At 41.4% G+C, this 20,854-nt stretch overlaps 1 protein-coding gene across 1 annotated transcript in view; it reads right to left on the bottom strand.

Annotated features, from left to right (window-relative positions):
- The window catches only part of LOC128666697 (gastrula zinc finger protein XlCGF7.1-like), a 79,713-nt gene that overhangs the window by 1,627 nt on the left and 57,232 nt on the right, over positions 1-20,854 (bottom strand). The window lies entirely within an intron of this gene.

Genomic DNA, 20,854 nt, shown 5'->3' with positions numbered 1-20,854 from the left:
ATGTGCTGGTAGGGGCAGGCTGTAGATTTAGATGGGTGTGACAGCTCACCCTTTCAAGGATACTTCCAATACTGTAGTTCTGCAACAGGTGTAAAACAAATAGAGAGCACTATATGTGCAGACCATTAAGGATGATACATAGAAATGTGCTTTATAGTATAAAGTGGGTACTCACATACTCCCAAAGCACACCAATGTGCTGGTAGATACAGGCTGCAGATTCAGGCAGGTGTGGCAGCTCACCCAAACAAACGATCTTTTGGTATTGATGCAGTGAAAACAAAGGCAGGTTTAATGCTTCTCAGTAGCTGTGCACTTAATAGTGATTGCAGGCAGATGGTAGGAAATGAGATCCACTCCAAAAGTAAAAATTTGCAAATATTTATTAAAAACAACAGCAGGGTTGTTATACAAAGTGGATTACAGGGTCACCCAGTTGGCCCCAATGATTGCAACGCGTTTCTCGGTTGGCAAACCGTTTCATCAGGCATCTGATGAAAACGGTTTGCCAACCGAGAAACGCGTTGCAATCATTGGGGCCAACTGGGTGACCCTGTAATCCACTTTGTATAACAACCCTGGTGTTGTTTTTAAATTTTTGTTTTTAATAAATATTTGCAAATTTTTACTTTTGGAGTGGATCTCATTTCCTACCATCTGCCTGCAATCACTATTAAGTGCACAGCTACTGAGAAGCATTAAACCTGCCTTTGTTTTCACTGCATCAATACCAAAAGATTGTTTGTTTGGGTGAGCTGCCACACCTGCCTGAATCTGCAGCCTGTATCTACCAGCACATTGGTGTGCTTTGGGAGTATGTGAGTACCCACTTTATACTATAAAGCACATTTCTATGTATCATCCTTAATGGTCTGCACATATAGTGCTCTCTATTTGTTTTACACCTGTTGCAGAACTACAGTATTGGAAGTATCCTTGAAAGGGTGAGCTGTCACACCCATCTAAATCTACAGCCTGCCCCTACCAGCACATGAGTGTGCTCGTGGAGTATGTGAGTACTCATTTGGCTATTCTGTTGCTTTTTCTTATGTCTTCAATCAGACTATACCACACATGAGGCGCCCCTCTGTTTTTTATTTCTCCTAGTTCTTGCCTGGATCATCCGGTTGAGAGGAGGCAGCCGCCGCTCAGCTATCAACTTATTTGTAAAAAGAGACATTTTCTTTCCTGTTTACTCCAAAAGGGATTTATATAACCTTATATTGATATATTTTTCACCTCATAAGATAACATTAGTTTGTTTAAGTTTCAAATTGTCTTTAAGGGTTATCAATAACTACCATCTGAATTGTATACCATTCTGCGCCCCCTCCACTGTGATTTTATCACGTATTAGAGAACAGAGTATGTCTGCTACAAGGAGATAAAGGGCAGGATGTTCAAAGGATCGTCAGTCACACAATCCAACCGCTGGGTGAAATATTATAAAAAAGTGGACTGACCCTCATTCAGAAAAATAGCGATGTGCCTTCCACAGGAAACTATAGGGATCACTGCCTTTTCAACAATCCACCAAAATCCCTAGTAAATGCAGATTGTGGCAGTGTGGTGGGGCATGTTTTCTAATCATGTTTTTACATAACTCATACTGTAAGTGTACTGTAAATGTATAAATGTTTTTTCCATTAGTAGGAATTCAAATAAAAAATAGGCAGACTAAGTTTCACTGTACATTCAGTAGATTTCTTACAATAGCTAAAAGGATGGCGATACAGGTATGTCTGAAACGGTTCAGCTAAGCTGTGGATATTGTTTACAATATTAGGAACTCCTGGTGAAGTTTTAGCATTAAAATACAGGTTACTCCCATGGAACGGCCATGAGACTACAATGGAAAGCGTATGGGCTAGATTACAAGTGGTGTGCTAAAATTAACGTGGGTTACGATACATCTCGACTGTGTTACCTTGAACCCGTAATATACAGGGTGAAAATAAAAGTGTTCACTCAAGTGCAAACTGAATTTGCGCTTGTCGGTTTAGCGTGTGTGAAGACCTTGCGTAAAGGGTAGGGTTTTTTTTAAAAAAAAAATGTGCACCAAGCCCAACAAAAATAAATTAAAATAAAGTGTTACACCTATATATATATATATATATATATATATATAGCAAAGTAGGAGACAGCACTCTCTGGTCTTAATACACCAGAAGATTTATTCAGTGACGTTTTCGGGGAATGCTCCCCTTCATCAGACCAATGTTACATCTAGTGAGTCAGACATTTATACCCCCACATTAGACCCTCCCCCTGTGGAAAAACTGCCAAGAATTGTTGCCTAGGCAACCAATACCTGGTAAACAACCCAGTGCTTATATACAATAGAAGTTACATATACATATAATATATATATATATACACAAAAGAGAATATATATACAAAGTGGCAGTGGAAAAAAAACACATAGAGCATGCTAACGTTATAAATAGATCAAATAGATCAGAGGTGTATGCAATATATAGTACCTGTGTATCACAAGGCAAAGAACGAACGCTCAAAGTAAATGTAATAACACTTCTGTAGCTGCAGCAGTGACCGCATCCACCACAACGAGACATAAAAGTAGGCAATAACCATTCACCATATGTATAGATAGCAAAGCATACATTGTATCAATCTGAGACATTTCTATCTATAACATGAAGGACAGGAGGCGCACCAGGCACTAGGTATGGGCCGGGGCTGGCACGAGCAGTGAAATCTGATCGCAATCAAGGTGTTAGCAGTGTAAACTATAAGTCCAATCCTCAAGGGAATATGCATTGTTCTCCCACAACTACCGTATGTACAATTAGAACTCCGGTGCCCATAGTGCAAAGACTAAAGGCTGTCAAGTAGTGACAACTCACTACACATGCAGTTTACCTTAGTGAGGTGTAGTAGAATACACTGTGTTCAGCGCCACACAATACGATATGAGTCCCAGCTTGCTAACGTTACAACCCAGGCATAGAGGGAACCGCTAAAACCTATCCGCATACCTTGCCAAAATACACATGCGTATCACTCATTGGAGACCACCCCCTCTCCACTGTACTGTAGCCGTGTAATTGGTGGCAAGGGGCGAGCCCCTAAGATCTCTCAAAGTAAATGTAGTAACACTTCTGCAGCAGTGACCGCATCAACCCTAACTAGACAAAAAAAGCAGGCAATCACCATACACCATATATAAAGATAACAAAGCATAAATTATATCAATCTGAGGCATGTCTATCTATAACGTGAAATACAGGAGGCGATCTAGGCACTGGGTATGGGCCGGGGCTGTCGTTAGTAGTGAAATCCATGTGTCAGCAGTGTAAACTATATGTCCAATACTCAAGGGAATATACCCTGTTCTCCCACTCATACCCAAACACGTATGTGTAATTACAACTCCGGGGGCCCGAAGTCTAAAGACCAAAATCTATCACGTAGCAACAACACACTATACAGGCAGTTAACCATAGTGAGGTGTAGTAGGTAACACTGTGTTCAGCGCCACACACATAGATTTGTGTCCTGGCTAGCTAACGTTATATCTCAGGCATTGAGGGGACCGCTATCACCTATCAACAGACCCTGTCTAGATATGCATGCGTTTCGCTCGATGGGGACCGCCCCCTACCATCCGAACTGTGGTTGGAGGCAAGGGGTAAGCCCCTATGGTCATCATCATATTACTAAGGAGTGTACAGATCACAAAAGTCCATACAAGGAAGTACGCTATGGAATGTAGCGTATAAATAAACGTAGCATTATGACAGGCCCCAAGAGAATATATAATAGGATGCCACCAATATGTGTAAAGTAAAAGCTGAGAACATAGTTGTCTTGTTTACATATTGTAACTACTGTTCCTACAGGGCAAGTGTAAGGGATCAGACCATCCTATGAAAGAGTAGGTGGGAGAGAAATAAATATACCCCCAAATATCGGAGACTGCCCCTACATATAAGGGGATCCCCAACCCCATGCCCTAGAACCAATACCCCGGCTATCAGGTAAACCCCTCAAAAGGTTAATTCAGGGTCACAGGGAACTAGCAATATAAGTAGTATAAGTAGCATACAACAAATAAGTGTCCATCCACAAATACAACATGTATTTAAAGATAATTCATAAAGTGGTCCGGTCAACCCCCTTACCAGGGTCTCCATAAAGGGAGTCCGCAAGGTTACAAGAAGCAATGCCAGTCAATGCCCATATTTAAGCCCCTTGGCTTCTTTTTTCAGTAGCAGTTTGCCTCTATCACCTCCTCGTGTCAAGGGCGGGACATGATCAATCAACATAAACCTGAGGTCAGCCACTAAATGGTCATACTCCATAAAAGGCCTCGCCACAGGCTGATCACTGGCGCCTTTATCAATAGCTGTACGGATGGCACACCTGTGATTTTCCATACGTTTTCTAATGTCGTCAGTGGTCTTACCTATATAGAACAGGCCACAATTACAGTTCAGCATGTAAATTACATAATTGGTACTGCACGTGAGATAGTATCTAATTTTGCACCTCTCATTCGTATGAGGATGTCGGAACTGGGGTCCCACATACGGATATTTGTCCAGACAGCTTGCCACTACTTCCATCCCCAAGCTGTCTGGACAAATATCCATATGTGGGACCACCCAACCACTGGGTTCATCATTGAACTACTCTCAATGTGTCTCACACTGAACTACTTCAAATTTGAAAAGAAATTCTTTTTACAGCTTATGGGCACGGCTATGGGATTGAATATGGCCCCGGCCTTTGCTAATCTATTTATGGAGCATGTTGAATTAGAGATCTTTAAAGTCTACGACCACAGTAAAGTGATGTTCTATAAAAGATACATTGACGACATCGTAGTGGTTTGGCGTGGCACCTTGGAAACATTCCACAAGTGGATTGAGAACCTTAATAACATTAGTGGACAAGTGCAGCTTAAGGTGGTTGCAAGTCACACAGAAGTGGATTTCCTTGACCTCAGGATTTTCAAGGAAAGTACAGGCCTGGGCACTACCCTCTTTAAAAAGGAAACTGACCGCAATACGCTTTTACATGCGTCCAGCTATCACCCCAAATCATTGATTAAAGCCATCCCACGGGTGCAAATGCTGAGAGTAGTGAGGAACAACACATCAGCAGCGCGACGGAAGGTCCAGCTGACAGAAATGGAGAATCGGTTTAAATACAAAGGCTACAACTGTGCACTGATTAAAGATGCTAGACAGAACCTGAATGTGGCTTACACTAATAAGAGGGACACACAGAAAAGAATCAACTTCATCACCACCTACACCCCAGTGACCAGGACTCTGGGGACTACCCTCAAAGAGAAATGGGATATCGTGGGGACTGACGAGTCACTGCCCTACGTGGGCTATGGACCACCTAGGATCGCCTACAAGAGAGGTAGAAATCTGAAAGATATCTTGATGAGGACAGATCCCGTTAAAAGCTACAGCAAGGTAATTACAACTACCAAGAAGGAGTCTTACAAATGCCCCAGTTGTGTTACTTGTAATGCAATGCTTCAGGGCATGCAGTTCCGACATCCTCATACGAATGAGAGGTTCAAAATTAGATACTATCTCACGAGCAGTACCAAGTATGTAATTTACATGCTGAACTGTAATTGTGGCCAATTCTATATAGGTAAGACACTGATAATATTAGAAAACGTATGGCAAATCACAGGTGTGCCATCCGTACTGCTATTGATAAAGGCGCCAGTGATCAGCCTGTGGCGAGGCATTTTATGGAGTATGGCCATTCAGTAGCTGACCTCAGGTTTACATTGATTGATCATGTCCCTCTGTTGACACGAGGAGGTGATAGAGGCAAACTGCTACTGAAAAAAAAGAGTGGATCTACAGATTGGGCACTGTCCACCCAAGGGGCTAAAATATGGGCAATGACTGGCATTGCTTCTTGTAACCTTGCGGACTCCCTTTTTGGGGACCCTGGTAAGGGGGTTGACCGGCCCACTTTATGAACTATCTTTATAGCCTGCATAGGATGGTTATGTTGACATGTTGTATTTTTGGATGGACACTTATTTGTTGTATGCTACTTATACTACTTATATTGCTAGTTCCCTGTGACCCTGAATTAACCTCCTGAGGGGTGTACCTGATAGCCGGGGTATTGGTTCTAGGGCATGGGGTTGGGGATCCCCTTATGTGTAGGGGCAGTCTCCGATATTTGGGGGTATATTTATTTCTCTCCCACCTACTCTTTTATAGGATGGTCTGATCCCTTACACCTGCCCTGTAGGAACAGTAGTTGCGATATGTAAACAAGACAACTATGTTCTCTGCTTTTACTTTACACATATTGGTGGCATCCTATTATATATTCTCTTGGGGCCTGTCATAATGCTACGTTTATTTATACGCTACATTCCATAGCGTACTTCCTTGTATGGACTTTTGTGATCTGTATGGTGTAGACTCCTTAGTAATATGATGATGACCATAGGGGCTTGCCCCTTGCCTCCAACCACAGTTCGGATGATAGGGGGCAGTCCCCATCGAGCGATACACATGCGTATCTAGGCAGGGTCTGTTGATAGGTGATAGCGGTCCCCTCAATGCCTGAGATATAATGTAAGCTAGCCGGGACACAAATCTATGTGTGTGGCACTGAACACAGCGTTACCTACTACACCTTACTATGGTTAACTGCCTGTATAGTGTGTTGTCACTACGTGATAGATTTTGGTCTTTAGACTCCGGGTCCCCGGAGTTGTAATTACACATACGTGCTTGGGTATGTGTGGGAGAACAGGGTATATTCCCTTGAGGATTGGACATATAGTTTACATTGCTGACACATGGATTTCACTACTGACAGCCCCGGCCCATACCCAGTGCCTAGATCGCCTACTGTATTTCACGTTATAGATAGACATGCCTCAAATTGATATAATGTATGCTTTGTTATCTTTATATATGGTGTATGGTGATTGACTGCTTTTTTGTCTAGTTAGGGTTGATGCGGTCACTGCTGCAGAAGTGTTACTACATTTACTTTGAGCGATCATAGGGGCTCGCCCCTTGCCACCAATTACACGGCTACAGTACAGTGGAGAGGGGGTGGTCTCCAATGAGTGATACGCATGTGTATTTTGGCAAGGTCTGCGGATAGGTTTTAGCAGTTCCCTCTATGCCTGGGTTGTAACGTTAGCAAGCTGGGACTCATATCATATTGTTTGGCGCTGAACACAGTGAATTCTACTACACCTCACTAAGGTAAACTGCATGTGTAGTGAGTTGTCACTACTTGACAGCCTTTAGTCTTTGCACTCCGGGCACCGGAGTTCTAATTGTACATACGGTAGTTGTGGGAGAACAATACATATTCCCTTGAGGATTGGACTTATAGTTTACACTGCTAACACATTGATTGCGATCAGATTTCACTGCTCGTGCCAGCCCCGGCCCATACCTAGTGCCTGGTGCGCCTCCTGTCCATGTTATAGATAGAAATGTCTCAGATTGATACAATGTATGCTTTGCTATCTATACATATGGTGAATGGTTATTGCCTACTTTTATGTCTCGTTGTGGCGGATGCGGTCACTACTGCAGCTACAGAAGTGTTATTACATTTACTTTGAGCGTTCGTTCTTTGCCTTGTGATACACAGGTACTATATATTGCATACAGCTCTGATCTATTTGAACTATTTATAACGTTAGGATGCTCTATGTGTTTTTTTCCCACTGTCACTTTGTATATATATTCTCTATTGTAAATATATTTTCTGTGTATATGTAACTTCTATTGTATATAAGCACTGGGTTGTTTACCAGGTATTGGTTGCCTAGGCAACAATTCTTGGCAGTTTTTCCACAGGGGGAGGGTCTAATGTGGGGGTATAAATGTCTGACTCACTAGATGTAACATTGGTCTGATGAAGGGGAGCATTCCCCGAAACGTCACTGAATAAATCTTTGGTTGTATTAAGACCAGAGAGTGCTGTCTCCTACTTTGCTTTATCTTACTCCAATTCTAGCACCCTGGCAATTTTACTTATATATATATTGCCAATCTTTACTTATATATATATATATACACAACGGCCCCCGAGGGGGCCGTTGAAGAGTTCTAATAAGAATGAAACAGCTGTCCAAAAGTCGTTTTATATTTGCTGCACTTACCCCATTAGGGGACTGCTTTGTTTTACACAGTATTAGAAGTACAAAGCCTGAGGTGATGCATATCTAATTTGCATATCTTACCCAGAATCCTCTAGTACATTGGTTACAGTGTATATGGAGTAAGGGTATACTTGCCTAGATGTGCTAATTGTCTATGCAATCATTTTTGTTATTAAACTTTTATTAATTGGAGGATTTTAATCTCATGCTTTTATCTATGCTATAATTTAAATAATTATATATATGCATATACAAATACACTAATATAGTCATGCAAAAAAAAAAGTACACCCTCTTTGAAATTCTATGGTTTTTATGTATCCGGACATAACAATAATCATCTGTTCTTAGTTTTTACATCGTATGATTCAATAGCTTGTAGAACCACCTTTAGCAGCAAAAACTTGAAGTAATCGTTTTCGGTATGACTTTATCAGTCTCCCACATTGTTTTGGAGGAATTTTGACCCACGGTTCTTTATAACGTTGCTTCAGTTCATCGACATTTGCAGGCATTCGTTTATGCACAGCTCTCTTAAGGTCCCACCACAGAATTTCAATCGGGTTGAGGTCTGGACTTTGACTGGGCCATTGCAAGACCTTGATTCTGATCTTTTTCAGCCATTATGTTCTACATTTGCTAGTGTGCTTGGGATCATTGTCCTGTCGCATGACCCAATTTCAGCCAAGCTTTAGCTGTTGGACAGATGGCCTCACATTTGACTCTAGAATACGTTGGTATACATTGGAGTGCATGGTCGACTCAATGACTGCAAGGTGCCCTGGTCTTGTGGCTGCAAAACAAGCCCAAATCATCAGCCCTCCGCCACTGTGCTTGTCAGTTGGTATGTGGTGTTTGTGCTGATGTGCTGTGTTTGTTTTTTGCCAAGACCTGCTAAGGACCGGATGACTTTTATTATGTCCTAATATGTAAAACCATAGAATGTCGGGTTAGTGCGCGAGCAATAAGTGTTAGGTTGTTTTTTTTTAAAAAAAAGCATGCTCCATTGAAGTCTATGGGAGAAATATTTAACGTGGCTGCGATTTCCGAAGTCCAACTGTTAGTGCATTGGGTTTTTACTCACACACAAACTATTTACTTTTAACTTGTAATACAAGCGCTAACCCGTCTGCATTAAAAGTTTACTCTTAGCTGTGTTTGCACATGACAAAATATATATATATGAGCTGTTTGTATATATATATAGTGTTCCATGTATGTATTATACTGTAAACACTATATAATTAAATACTTAAATACACTTGTTTTTAACTTGTAGTGTGTTCCTTTCTATTTAGGAACAGGATTTTGTGTAAAGGATACCCTTACCAAGTGGAGGTTCCACAGAGAGGAAGCAGGCCTGATAACCAGTGTTATCCTAATCAAAGCTTGAACAAAGGCTTGAATGTCAGGAAACCTCAACATTTTTTGACACAAGACTGAAGGGCAAAAATGTAGCCTTAAAAGGAACTAGCTGATAAACCCTTACCCAGACCATCCTGCAAAAGAAGAATTCTAAAATAGTTCCAATGTTAATTATTATACTGACACCAAGAAAGGACAGTTGTTGATATTTTGTGACTTCTGGCCTGAAACATAATATCTATCTCTTGGGGGCCGATTTATCAAGGGCTGAATGGCCCCTGATGCCCCTGTTTCCATGCGAGCCTTCAGGCTCGCCAGAAACAGCCGTTATGAAGCAGCCTTAAGTTATAAAGCAGTCTTAAGACTGCTGCTCCTTAACTGGTCCACTGCCTCTGAGGCTGCGGACATCAATCCGCCCGATCCTATACGATCGGGTTGATTGACACCCCCTGCTAGCGGTGAATCTGCAGGGGGCGGCATTGCACAAGCAGTTCACCAGAATGCTGTCGGCATTCAGCGATGTCTGTCGGACGTAATCCGCTACAATGTATCATGTCAGACAGACATTGATAAATCGGCCCCTAAGTCTGAAAAACCTCTCAGACAAAATCAGGCGTTCAGTTGCCATGCTGAGAGATTTGAGGTCTTGATAGAAGAAGGGGTCTTGAGAGAGAAGGTGATTCCTGAGAGTAATAAACCAAGGCTGATTGAAAGACATTTGTACCATATCTGCATACCAAGTCCTGTGAGGCTATGCCGGAGCAATCAAGATCACTGAGACCCTTTCCGATCTTATCCTGGCTATTATCGTGGATAGTTATAAAAAAGGAGAACATATATAAATCAGATTGAATGACCAGGGAATCGCTAGTGCAACTATTAGAGATGCTTGTAGATCTAAAAATCTGGCACAGTAACTTGTGATTCAACATGAGGTCATAAGATCTAGGTCTGGCCTTCCTCAACAATTCACAATCTGATGAATACCTCCTGATTCAAGGACCATTTACCGGCGTGAAGGTACTGAAGACTGAGGAATTCTGCTTCCTAAATGTCCACAGTTGGGATGTGAATTGCTGAAATCATGTAATGATGTAATGAATGTGTGCTGCCTCTTTCATTACTAAGGCTTTGGGTACTGCCTTGGTGATTGATGTAAGACACAGGTGTGACATTGACTGAAACCTCAGAAAAGACTCCTGTCATAACAGGGGACAACTCTGGAGAACCATGAAGATTGCACAAAGTTCCAAGATGCTGATTGGTAACTTTACCTCCCACGGAGACCAAACTTCCTGAGCTATCTGGGAACCCCAGACTGCTCCAAAACCCAACAGGCTGGTGTCCATGGTAATAACTACTCAATTGGATGGAGAAATGAGGCTCTCTCAATAAATTAATGGTAATTCTGCCACAAAGTTAGACATTGGGGCCGATTTATCATGGCCCGAATAAGGGCCAAATGCATCTGTTTCCGTGCAAGCCTTCAGGCTTGCCGGAAACAGGAGTTAAGAAGCAGCGGTCTTAATATCGGTGCTCCTTAACTCGTACGCCTCCTCTCAGGCGGCGGACAGCAATCCGCCCGATCTAATATGATCGAGTTGATTGACACCCCCTGCTAGTGGCCGGTGGGCCGCAAATCTGCAGGGGGCGGCTTTGCACAAGCAGTTCACCAGAACTGCTTGTGCAATGATAAATGCCGATAGCGTATGCTGAATTTATCGATGTCTGGTGGACATGATCACTACAGCGAATCATGTCGGACAGATAGCTCAGCATGCTAAGGCACTGTGGCTGAGCTCTGTAGCAGCCCAAGGGTTGCAGGTTCGATCCCCAGTGAGGTCGACTCAGCCTTTCATTCTTCCGAGGTCGATAAAATGAGCAGCACCTTGAGACCCTTACGGGTGATTAGCCGCGCTTTACAAGTACCGAATACATACATACATACATGTCCGCCAGACACATGATAAATCGGCCCTTCCGTCTTGTCTTGAAGTCTAAAGAGACTTGAAGCACTGTAGGAATAAATGTTTGTTGGAGAAGGGAAAAGGTCTCACAGAGTCCATGATGAAACCCAGAAAGGCAAATCTGGTTTGTGGTTGTAAAGAGCTCTTAGAGGTTACTTTTCCAACTATGAGAACAAAGAGCCTGAAGAACTGGATTTGTATGTTCCTGAACCATCTGAATGGAAGCAACCTGTGCCAGAATGTCATCTAGGTAAGGGGCTACTGCAATACCCTAATTACTCACTATTCACAAAATAGCTCAGAGAACATTTGGTATTGTTGTCAGACCAAATGGGAGCACTTCGAATTGGTAATACCTGTTTAGAAAGAATCTGATGATTTTTTTTTGTCCAGAAAGGCAAACCACAAGAACTTAATATGATCCTTGTGGATTGGGACACAAAGGTATGCGTCGTTCAGGTCTATAGTAGTCATGAACTGACCCTCTTGGACCAACGGGAGAATGTATCTGATAGTCTCCATCTTGAAGGACGGAACCTTGAGAAACTTGTTGAGACACTTTAAGTCCAGGGATTGGATGGAAAGTTCCCTCCTTTTTGGGAACCATGAAAAGGTTTGAATAAAATCCTAGGCCCGTTCTGAGGGAGGGACCGGGATGATCACACCCAGAGAAGATAGGTCTTTACAGAATTGAGAAAGGCAGCTCTCTTCACAGGGTTTGAAGAGAGTCTTGACAGAAGGAATCTGCCTCTTGGTGGGCAAGACTTGAATCCTATCCTGTACCCCTGGAAGACCACGACCCATGGGTCTGGGACATTGCAAATCAAGCGTCCTGAAAAAAGGAAAATAAATTCTGCCCCCTACATGATCTGGTCCCAGATCGGGGGGCCGTCCCTTCATGCCAACTTTTTGTCTGAGGAGGGCTTCTTGGACTGCTTGTTTTTGTTCCAAGACTGATTGGGCTTTCAAGTACTCTTGGGCTGATCCGATCTGGAGGGGGCCGCAGACCTCGGATGTACGAAAAGGAACGTAAATTGCCAGGCTTTTGACCCTTCAATCTAGCCTTCTTATCTTGAGTAAGGAAGGCGACTTTCCTGCCATTCACTGTGGAAATGATAGAATCCAGGCCCGGCCAAAAAAAGGACTTCCCCTTAAAGGGTACGGAGAGAAGTCTAGACTTAGATACCATGTCCGCTGACTTAAACCACAAGGCCCTTTGTGACAGAACTGCAAAGCCAGAAGACTTAGCACTCAAGCGAATTACTTGCATGTTAGCATCACAAATAAAGGAATTGGCTATTTTCAAAGCCTTAATCCGATCCTGAATCTCCTCTAATGGAATCTCCACCAATATCATATCCAATGAGTCTCACCAGTAGGTGGGGGTTCCAGCAAGAGCCGCAATGCTCGCAGCCGGTTGCCAAAGAAGTCCCAGCTGATAAAATATCCTCCTTAAGTACCCTCCAGCTTTCTGTCCATGGGGTTACTAAAGGAGGTACTATCCTCTAGTGGAATAGTAGTTTGCTTGGCCAGGGTGGAAATAGCGCCATCCACCTTGGGAATGGAACTCCGTAACTCCAGTTTAGAGTCAGGAACTGGGAACTTTTTCCTAAAATTAGAGGACAGGGAGAATGTATCCGAGGTCTCTCCCACTCCTTAGAGATGATGTCTGTCATGTGGGCTGGAACCGAAAAGACTTCCGGAGCTCTGGGTTTAACATCATAAATTCTGTCCAGTTTTGGGATCTTAGGTTCCTCAGATGGCTTTGGATCAGGCACATAAAAAGTAGATAATATCTTCTTGAGACAAAGGTGTTCTAGTTTAACTTCAGATTCAAACTCCTCAGATACCACTGATCTGTCCTCAGTGGAGTCAGATATCTCACCTTCAGAGGCTAATGAGGTATGTTCATCCTCAGAATTTTGTGATAGACTGACCAATGCAGACTCAATAGGAGAAGAGATTCCCGTATCAGATTAAACAGGTCTAATTTTCTCTTCCTCTTACCCGAGACGGGTAAGGCACTCAGCGCAGCAGAAACAGCTGATTGAAGCTGTGTTGCAAAGTCTCCTGGTAAAAAGATTCCCCCAGAAAGAGACTGAGCCGAGCCTCAGGGAACTGAATGTACAACCTCTTGAGAGGGGGACTGTGAAAAAAGCCCCTTTTCTAATATTGGGTTTTCTTGCTTTGGATGTTCAACTACATTCTCTGTCTGGCTAGATTCACTTTTGTGATAAACACTAGGGGGTCAATTTATGATAGTGCGGACAGACATGATACAATGTAGCGTATCATGTTTGCCGCACAACAATAAATGCAGACAGCACCAGTAGTTCTTGTGAATGGGCCCCTAGCAGGGGGTGTCTCAGAGCAGGCGGACAGGTTATGGAGCAGCAGTCTTTAGAGCGCTGCTTTATAACTTCTGTTTATGGCAAGCCTGAAGGCTCGCTGGAAACACGGGGCTATAAGCTCCGTACGGAGCTTGATAAGTTGACCCCCATGCCTTTCTTCCTTAGCATAATTACTGTTTACACATCGATCTTTTTCTTATAAAACAGGGGACAATTCTAACCTCTCCAATGCACCTTTGTACTGTACAATAAGTTTTGCTAAATTACCATTATACTTTACTTTCTTATTCAACACAGACTTCTTTATTCTGAAAACAGCACCCTCAAACTGTTGCAACAAATCATTTAATAACTCTAATGCATTTAAATTATCTTTACACACATATTAAATAGTACTATTATCTGCACATCTGTTAATAACTTCCATTTCACCTGCTCACAAGGACCAGTCCAGAATTCTTGTTCTGATATAGCCTTCCAGTGCTCTCACATCTGAGTCCAGCCACAACTGTAGCTTGTACTGGGCTCCCCAATAGTTTTCTAAAAAACGGAACACTAACCTCCTGGCTGGCTCTCCAATGTGAAAAAGTCCCTTTTCTAATATTGGGTCAGTGACTAAAATCAGTGTCAGGCTTTTCCTTATAATCCATTTACATTATTTAAAGAATGATACTTACACCAGGATGTTTTTATTAAATTACAAATCTATACATGAGTGGTAAGAGAAGCGTCTAACATACAAGGCTCTATTACTCTAGTCTATCTACACTATAGACTAATGCCTGTGGGTGGGTGCATGCAAAGAAAGATGAAGTCTGTCTCTATTGCCTTTGGTGTTATTTTGTCCTGTCTGTTCTTTACACGCATATTTAAAGCATTATATCCCCACCTTGAAGATTGTCTTAACCAATCAAATGCTTAATTTATGTCCAGTTGATAAATCCCAGAAGAAGTAGCCAGCTACCTGTAGGTGTCACCCTTTTCCAAGATATGACATTTCACAGGACTCCAGGGCATAATCTGTTAGCCTCCTTTGATGCTGGACAATGCTGTTTATGACCCTTTTATAAGAACATGGGCTATATAGGTCCTTTGAAGTTCCAGGAATGATATGAAGTTGTTATGGTACTGACCCTCCCAAGGACTTCATAAGCCTTTAGCTCTGTGATGACTCTGTGATAAGGACATCCTTTGAAGTTCTGTTCAGAGATACCATCTGTTGTATTCCAGTCTAGTACATATTTGCAAGGAGATACCATTCTTTAGAAACTCGTTTCATACTCTGAAGCTCTATTTAGAGAGATACCATCTCCAGTTAGTTTCACTTGTCCCAAGAAACTGGTCTAGATATAAAATCTGAATTCAACAAGAAAATGGAATACAAAAGTATACTTATTACAGGGACTGAGCGAAAAGTTGAGGCATATCCTGTACAACAGAGTCCTTAGAGGTAGAGGGCTCTAAAGAGTTAATCTTTTTACAAGACTTGGTCCCTCTGGGCTTGGATTGCAATACTGATGGAAAAACATAGCTGTGCATGGGAATAACCTGGGTCCCCTCACAATATAAACATTTATCAAGTAAGGGCACTAAAACTGTCCTCAATAGTTCAGGCTGTCTTACAACAGTAATAAGCTCAAGGAAAAATATACCTATATTCAGGTACAAAGTCAAACCCTGTAATAGAGTGCAAACATTACCTATAAAAAACGCACCCTCTATATCCCTGCTCTGGCCGGAGCATCATACCAACCTCCCGCTCTGCAGGCAACTACGTCGCTGTAATTAGAAATCCGATTGCGCTCCTATGCTTCAGTCTGCAGCGCGATCGGATTCTAGGGAGGCACAGCGCATGGCTCCCCATGTGGTATCACTTCATCAAGAGCAACGCCCACAGAGAAGCGCCAAAGCACACATTCGCCGTAGTCTCAGATGAAAATAAAGACCCCTTCATGTGTAAAGTCCCTGTCAGGGACGTACAATCCAGAAAACGGCCCCCAATAAAGGCTAAAAGCCCTAAAGCATCTTCTCCCACTCAACTCCATATAAGGAAATAGCTCCATTATGATTAACGGGGTCAATGCAGAGTACGACAGATTCCTGCAGTTCCCTGGTTCGTTGCCCAATTAAAATACTATCTTAATCCAGGATAGCATACATGTCCCCAAACCCGGTATAAGATGCCAACCTGCACCTTCATTAAGTGCCTATCATCCATCCCGAGGAAAGGAAAAGACACTTACCTCTAGGGCCTCTGCTGTAGGGCAGTCACAGCACTTTCAAGTCTGACAACTTCATCAAACTTCTGACAGGGACCTGAGTTAAAAAAGGAAAGCAGTGTAAACTTACGCTGGTTGCCAGGTGGGGATGTTAGTCTAAATTGATGGAAGGAGGACAGAGAAGTTTCCCTGCGACATCCAGCAGCTAACTGAATATATGGAATCCACAACACCAAATTAGGTAAAAGAAAAAACCTTTATTTTCACATTACATGCAACGTTTTGGCCTTCATGGCCTTAATCATGCATATAAAACATCTATGCCCATATCCACAATATATAGGCCAATCAATTAAAAAGTTAATTACCAACAGACGATCAAATGTTTCATACAATGTATTAGCTCCCCCTAGTGTTTACCATATTTTATGACATCAATCACTTTTAACCCTTTAGTTACCTATAGAGTATAATACTTAGATGAGCTACCAATGTATACACCAATGTCATTAAAAACAAATAGATATAGGAAAAAGAATTGCTGTATTACAATTTAAATGTAACATAAATGTTTAAATACATTTCTAACACTTTTTTCTAACTTTTTCTGATTTTTTTGAAAAAATATATTTTCACTTTTAACCATCTCATACAAGGATTAAGTTGTTACTAACCTATTAGTGGAACCAAGACTAGATGAAGACAGAGAAATCTATTTTTCTATTTAACCCTTTAGGGTACATACTATCAAATTTATGGATCCAAAAAGTTTATTTTTCTTAATTTCCCTACATGGTCTATGATCTGCCATCTAATTTGGCTCATGTTATGTCCTGCCTGATATACAGGGAGTGCAGAATTATTAGGCAAGTTGTATTTTTGAGGATTAATTTTATTATTGAACAACAACCATGTTCTCAATGAACCCAAAAAACTCATTAATATCAAAGCTGAATATTTTTGGAAGTAGTTTTTAGTTTGTTTTTAGTTTTAGCTATTTTAGGGGGATATCTGTGTGTGCAGGTGACTATTACTGTGCATAATTATTAGGCAACTTAACAAAAAACAAATATATACCCATTTCAATTATTTATTTTTACCAGTGAAACCAATATAACATCTCAACATTCACAAATATACATTTCTGACATTCAAAAACAAAACAAAAACAAATCAGTGACCAATATAGCCACCTTTCTTTGCAAGGACACTCAAAAGCCTGCCATCCATGGATTCTGTCAGTGTTTTGATCTGTTCACCATCAACATTGCGTGCAGCAGCAACAACAGCCTCCCAGACACTGTTCAGAGAGGTGTACTGTTTTCCCTCCTTGTAAATCTCACATTTGATGATGGACCACAGGTTCTCAATGGGGTTCAGATCAGGTGAACAAGGAGGCCATGTCATTAGATTTTCTTCTTTTATACCCTTTCTTGCCAGCCACGCTGTGGAGTACTTGGACGCGTGTGATGGAGCATTGTCCTGCATGAAAATCATGTTTTTCTTGAAGGATGCAGACTTCTTCCTGTACCACTGCTTGAAGAAGGTGTCTTCCAGAAACTGGCAGTAGGACTGGGAGTTTAGCTTGACTCCATCCTCAACCCGAAAAGGCCCCACAAGCTCATCTTTGATGATACCAGTCCAAACCAGTACTCCACCTCCACCTTGCTGGCGTCTGAGTCGGACTGGAGCTCTCTGCCCTTTACCAATCCAGCCACGGGCCCATCCATCTGGCCCATCAAGACTCACTCTCATTTCATCAGTCCATAAAACCTTAGAAAAATCAGTCTTGAGATATTTCTTGGCCCAGTCTTGACGTTTCAGCTTGTGTGTCTTGTTCAGTGGTGGTCGTCTTTCAGCCTTTCTTACCTTGGCCATGTCTCTGAGTATTGCACACCTTGTGCTTTTGGGCACTCCAGTGATGTTACAGCTCTGAAATATGGCCAAACTGGTGGCAAGTGGCATCTTGGCAGCTGCACGCTTGACTTTTCTCAGTTCATGGGCAGTTATTTTGCGCCTTGGTTTTTCCACACGCTTCTTGCGACCCTGTTGACTATTTTGAATGAAACGCTTGATTGTTCGATGATCACGCTTCAGAAGCTTTGCAATTTTAAGAGTGCTGCATCCCTCTGCAAGATATCTCACTATTTTTGACTTTTCTGAGCCTGTCAAGTCCTTCTTTTGACCCATTTTGCCAAAGGAAAGGAAGTTGCCTAATAATTATGCACACCTGATATAGGGTGTTGATGTCATTAGACCACACCCCTTCTCATTGCAGAGATGCACATCACCTAATATGCTTAATTGGTAGTAGGCTTTCGAGCCTATACAGCTTGGAGTAAGATAACATGCATAAAGAGGATGATGTGGTCAAAATACTCATTTGCCTAATAATTCTGCACTCCCTGTAGTGATTTGATACTGGGGCCTCTGTATCACCACATCTCAAATTAGATTTATGCTTATTCATTCTTTCTCTACATTTTCTAGTAGATTCCCCAACGTAAATCAAAGCACATGGACACTTGATTAAATAAATAATGTAAGATGTCTCACATGTATAATAACCATTAATTTTATATTTGTGCCCTGTTCTTGGATGGGTGAATTCTTTCCCTTTAATCATAGCATGACAATTAGAACAACCTAAGCAATGATAAGACCCAAATGATTTCTGACTTATATAACGTTGCCTTAAATTCTTTGTGGGTCCTAGATCACTCCTAATAAGTGTATCTCTCAAGTTTCTAACCCTCCTAAACGCCATAATAAGGTTCTGTTGAAATATCTCCATATCTTTATTATAATTTCTGATGATGTCCCAATGTTTTCTTATAATTTTTGTAACCTCAATACTATATAGGTTATATTGAGAAGTGAATACCATCCTTTTGTTTTTATCTTTAGGGGCATTTTTATATTTGGGAATATTTTTATTGGTTTGAAGCCTTTTAATCTCCTCTTTAATTCATTTCTCTGGGTAGCCTCTTTTTATAAACCTGTTCCCCATTTCCATCATCCTAGTGGATAATACTTGTTCATCATTCACTATTCTGTTAACCCTTAATAGTTGGCTCTTTGGGAGGGAATCTTTTAACCTACTTGGGTGAAAACTATCATAGGATAACATTGTGTTTCTATCAGTAGGTTTTCTAAATAGATCTGTTTTGAGGACCGCATTGTCCTTATATACCCTTGTATCTAAGAATTCCACAGAAATCTCACTATATATAAGTGTGAATTCTACCCCTGAGCTAGCTGAATTAAGACTAGATACAAATTGTTCTAGGGATCCAACGTCACCCCACCAAATGCCAAACACGTCATCAATGAAACGCCACCAGGCTGCGCCATATTCCTGAAATAGCTTATTGACATATACAAAATTCTCCTCAAAGCTATTCATAAATAGGTTGGCGTATGATGGGGCAACATTGGATCCCATGGCGGTCCCCTTCACCTGCACGTACCAGTTGTCCTGAAATAAAAAATAATTCCAATACAGGATCAGACTTAGAAGATTACAAATAAATTCTACTTGTGGGGAACTGTATATACCTGCACCACTAAAGAGTTTTCTTATAACCCCTATACCTGTCTCATGCTTAATAGAGGTATAAAGACTCTTCACATCAAGAGTAAAGAGTATATATTTCTTACTATGCAGTGTAAAGTAAAAAAAACATATATAGAGAGGGCGCCTGTGGGCCAAAGATATCACCACTATAGGTTATAACAAATATTTATTAAAAAATATAGATAAAATTTTTTTGTTAACAAATACTAAGGGACGTTTGCCTGTAACAAACAGTAAAATAAATGGTCTAAATTAATAAAACACTTATGTGACATTCATATTCAATATAACAGGTATATTCTATAAGAGTTCAGCAATGTCCGTCCTGGTAAATAGACACTCTAAAATAACGTAGATGGACAGACTCTAAATATATACCTCAATACTGATAGTTGCAGACAAATATATGAAGCACAATGTCTCTCCGATGTTAGTCAAATGTTACCAGTGTAGATACACTCTTGCTATAATAGATGTAAATCTCTGTCAAGGCAGAGCGTTTTTTCCCAAAAAACACACAAACACGCTGTGTATTGTACTCAATAGGAGGGGTAATACCTGTACTTTGTAGATGTTCCAGCCAAACACACTTAGTATTGTGCGTTATAAAAATGAGGTTGTACCTGTGTTTTCGTCAGATGGAATGGTATACTGCCCTTACATGTAACGGGTGTATTACCCGGTCTTGCAGCGGTGATGTTTTTCTCCCTCCTACTTGGTATCTCTCCTCGAGCGGGTAGTATCGTGTGACTCTCAGCATCTGACGTCAACAGTTGTTCTTCGTTGCAGAGGAGCAGACAGATGGTGATTCCCCAAAGGTTATTAGCTGTTCTCAGCTGCTGTGATGATTTGCCACAAATGTAAAAACCTGCACTTAGTGCTATGCACGCAGGAGTGTGTAGTGGTTATATGTTAACCCTTCCAAATTCAGCTCAAACTTGAATCTTGATAGTGAATACAAAGTGAATAAAATGAATAACCTGGGTTATATAAAAAAGTCAATAGATCATAAGATATATATATAAAGAACAATATCTGTATATCACAGTGCCACACAACAACGCGTTTCGCCCTTCTATGGGCTTTATCAAGATCTTGATAAGCCAATAGAATGCATGCTCAATCCTATTGGCTGATTGGATCAGCCAATAGGATTGAACTTCAATCCTATTGGCTGATTGCATCAGCCAATAGGATTTTTCCTACCTTAATTCCGATTGGCTGAT

The sequence above is a fragment of the Bombina bombina genome, chromosome 7, assembly GCF_027579735.1.
Source record: "Bombina bombina isolate aBomBom1 chromosome 7, aBomBom1.pri, whole genome shotgun sequence".
NCBI lineage: Eukaryota > Metazoa > Chordata > Amphibia > Anura > Bombinatoridae > Bombina > Bombina bombina.
Note: the sequence above shows the minus strand (reverse complement) of the source record. Positions and strands in the feature narration are given on the sequence as shown.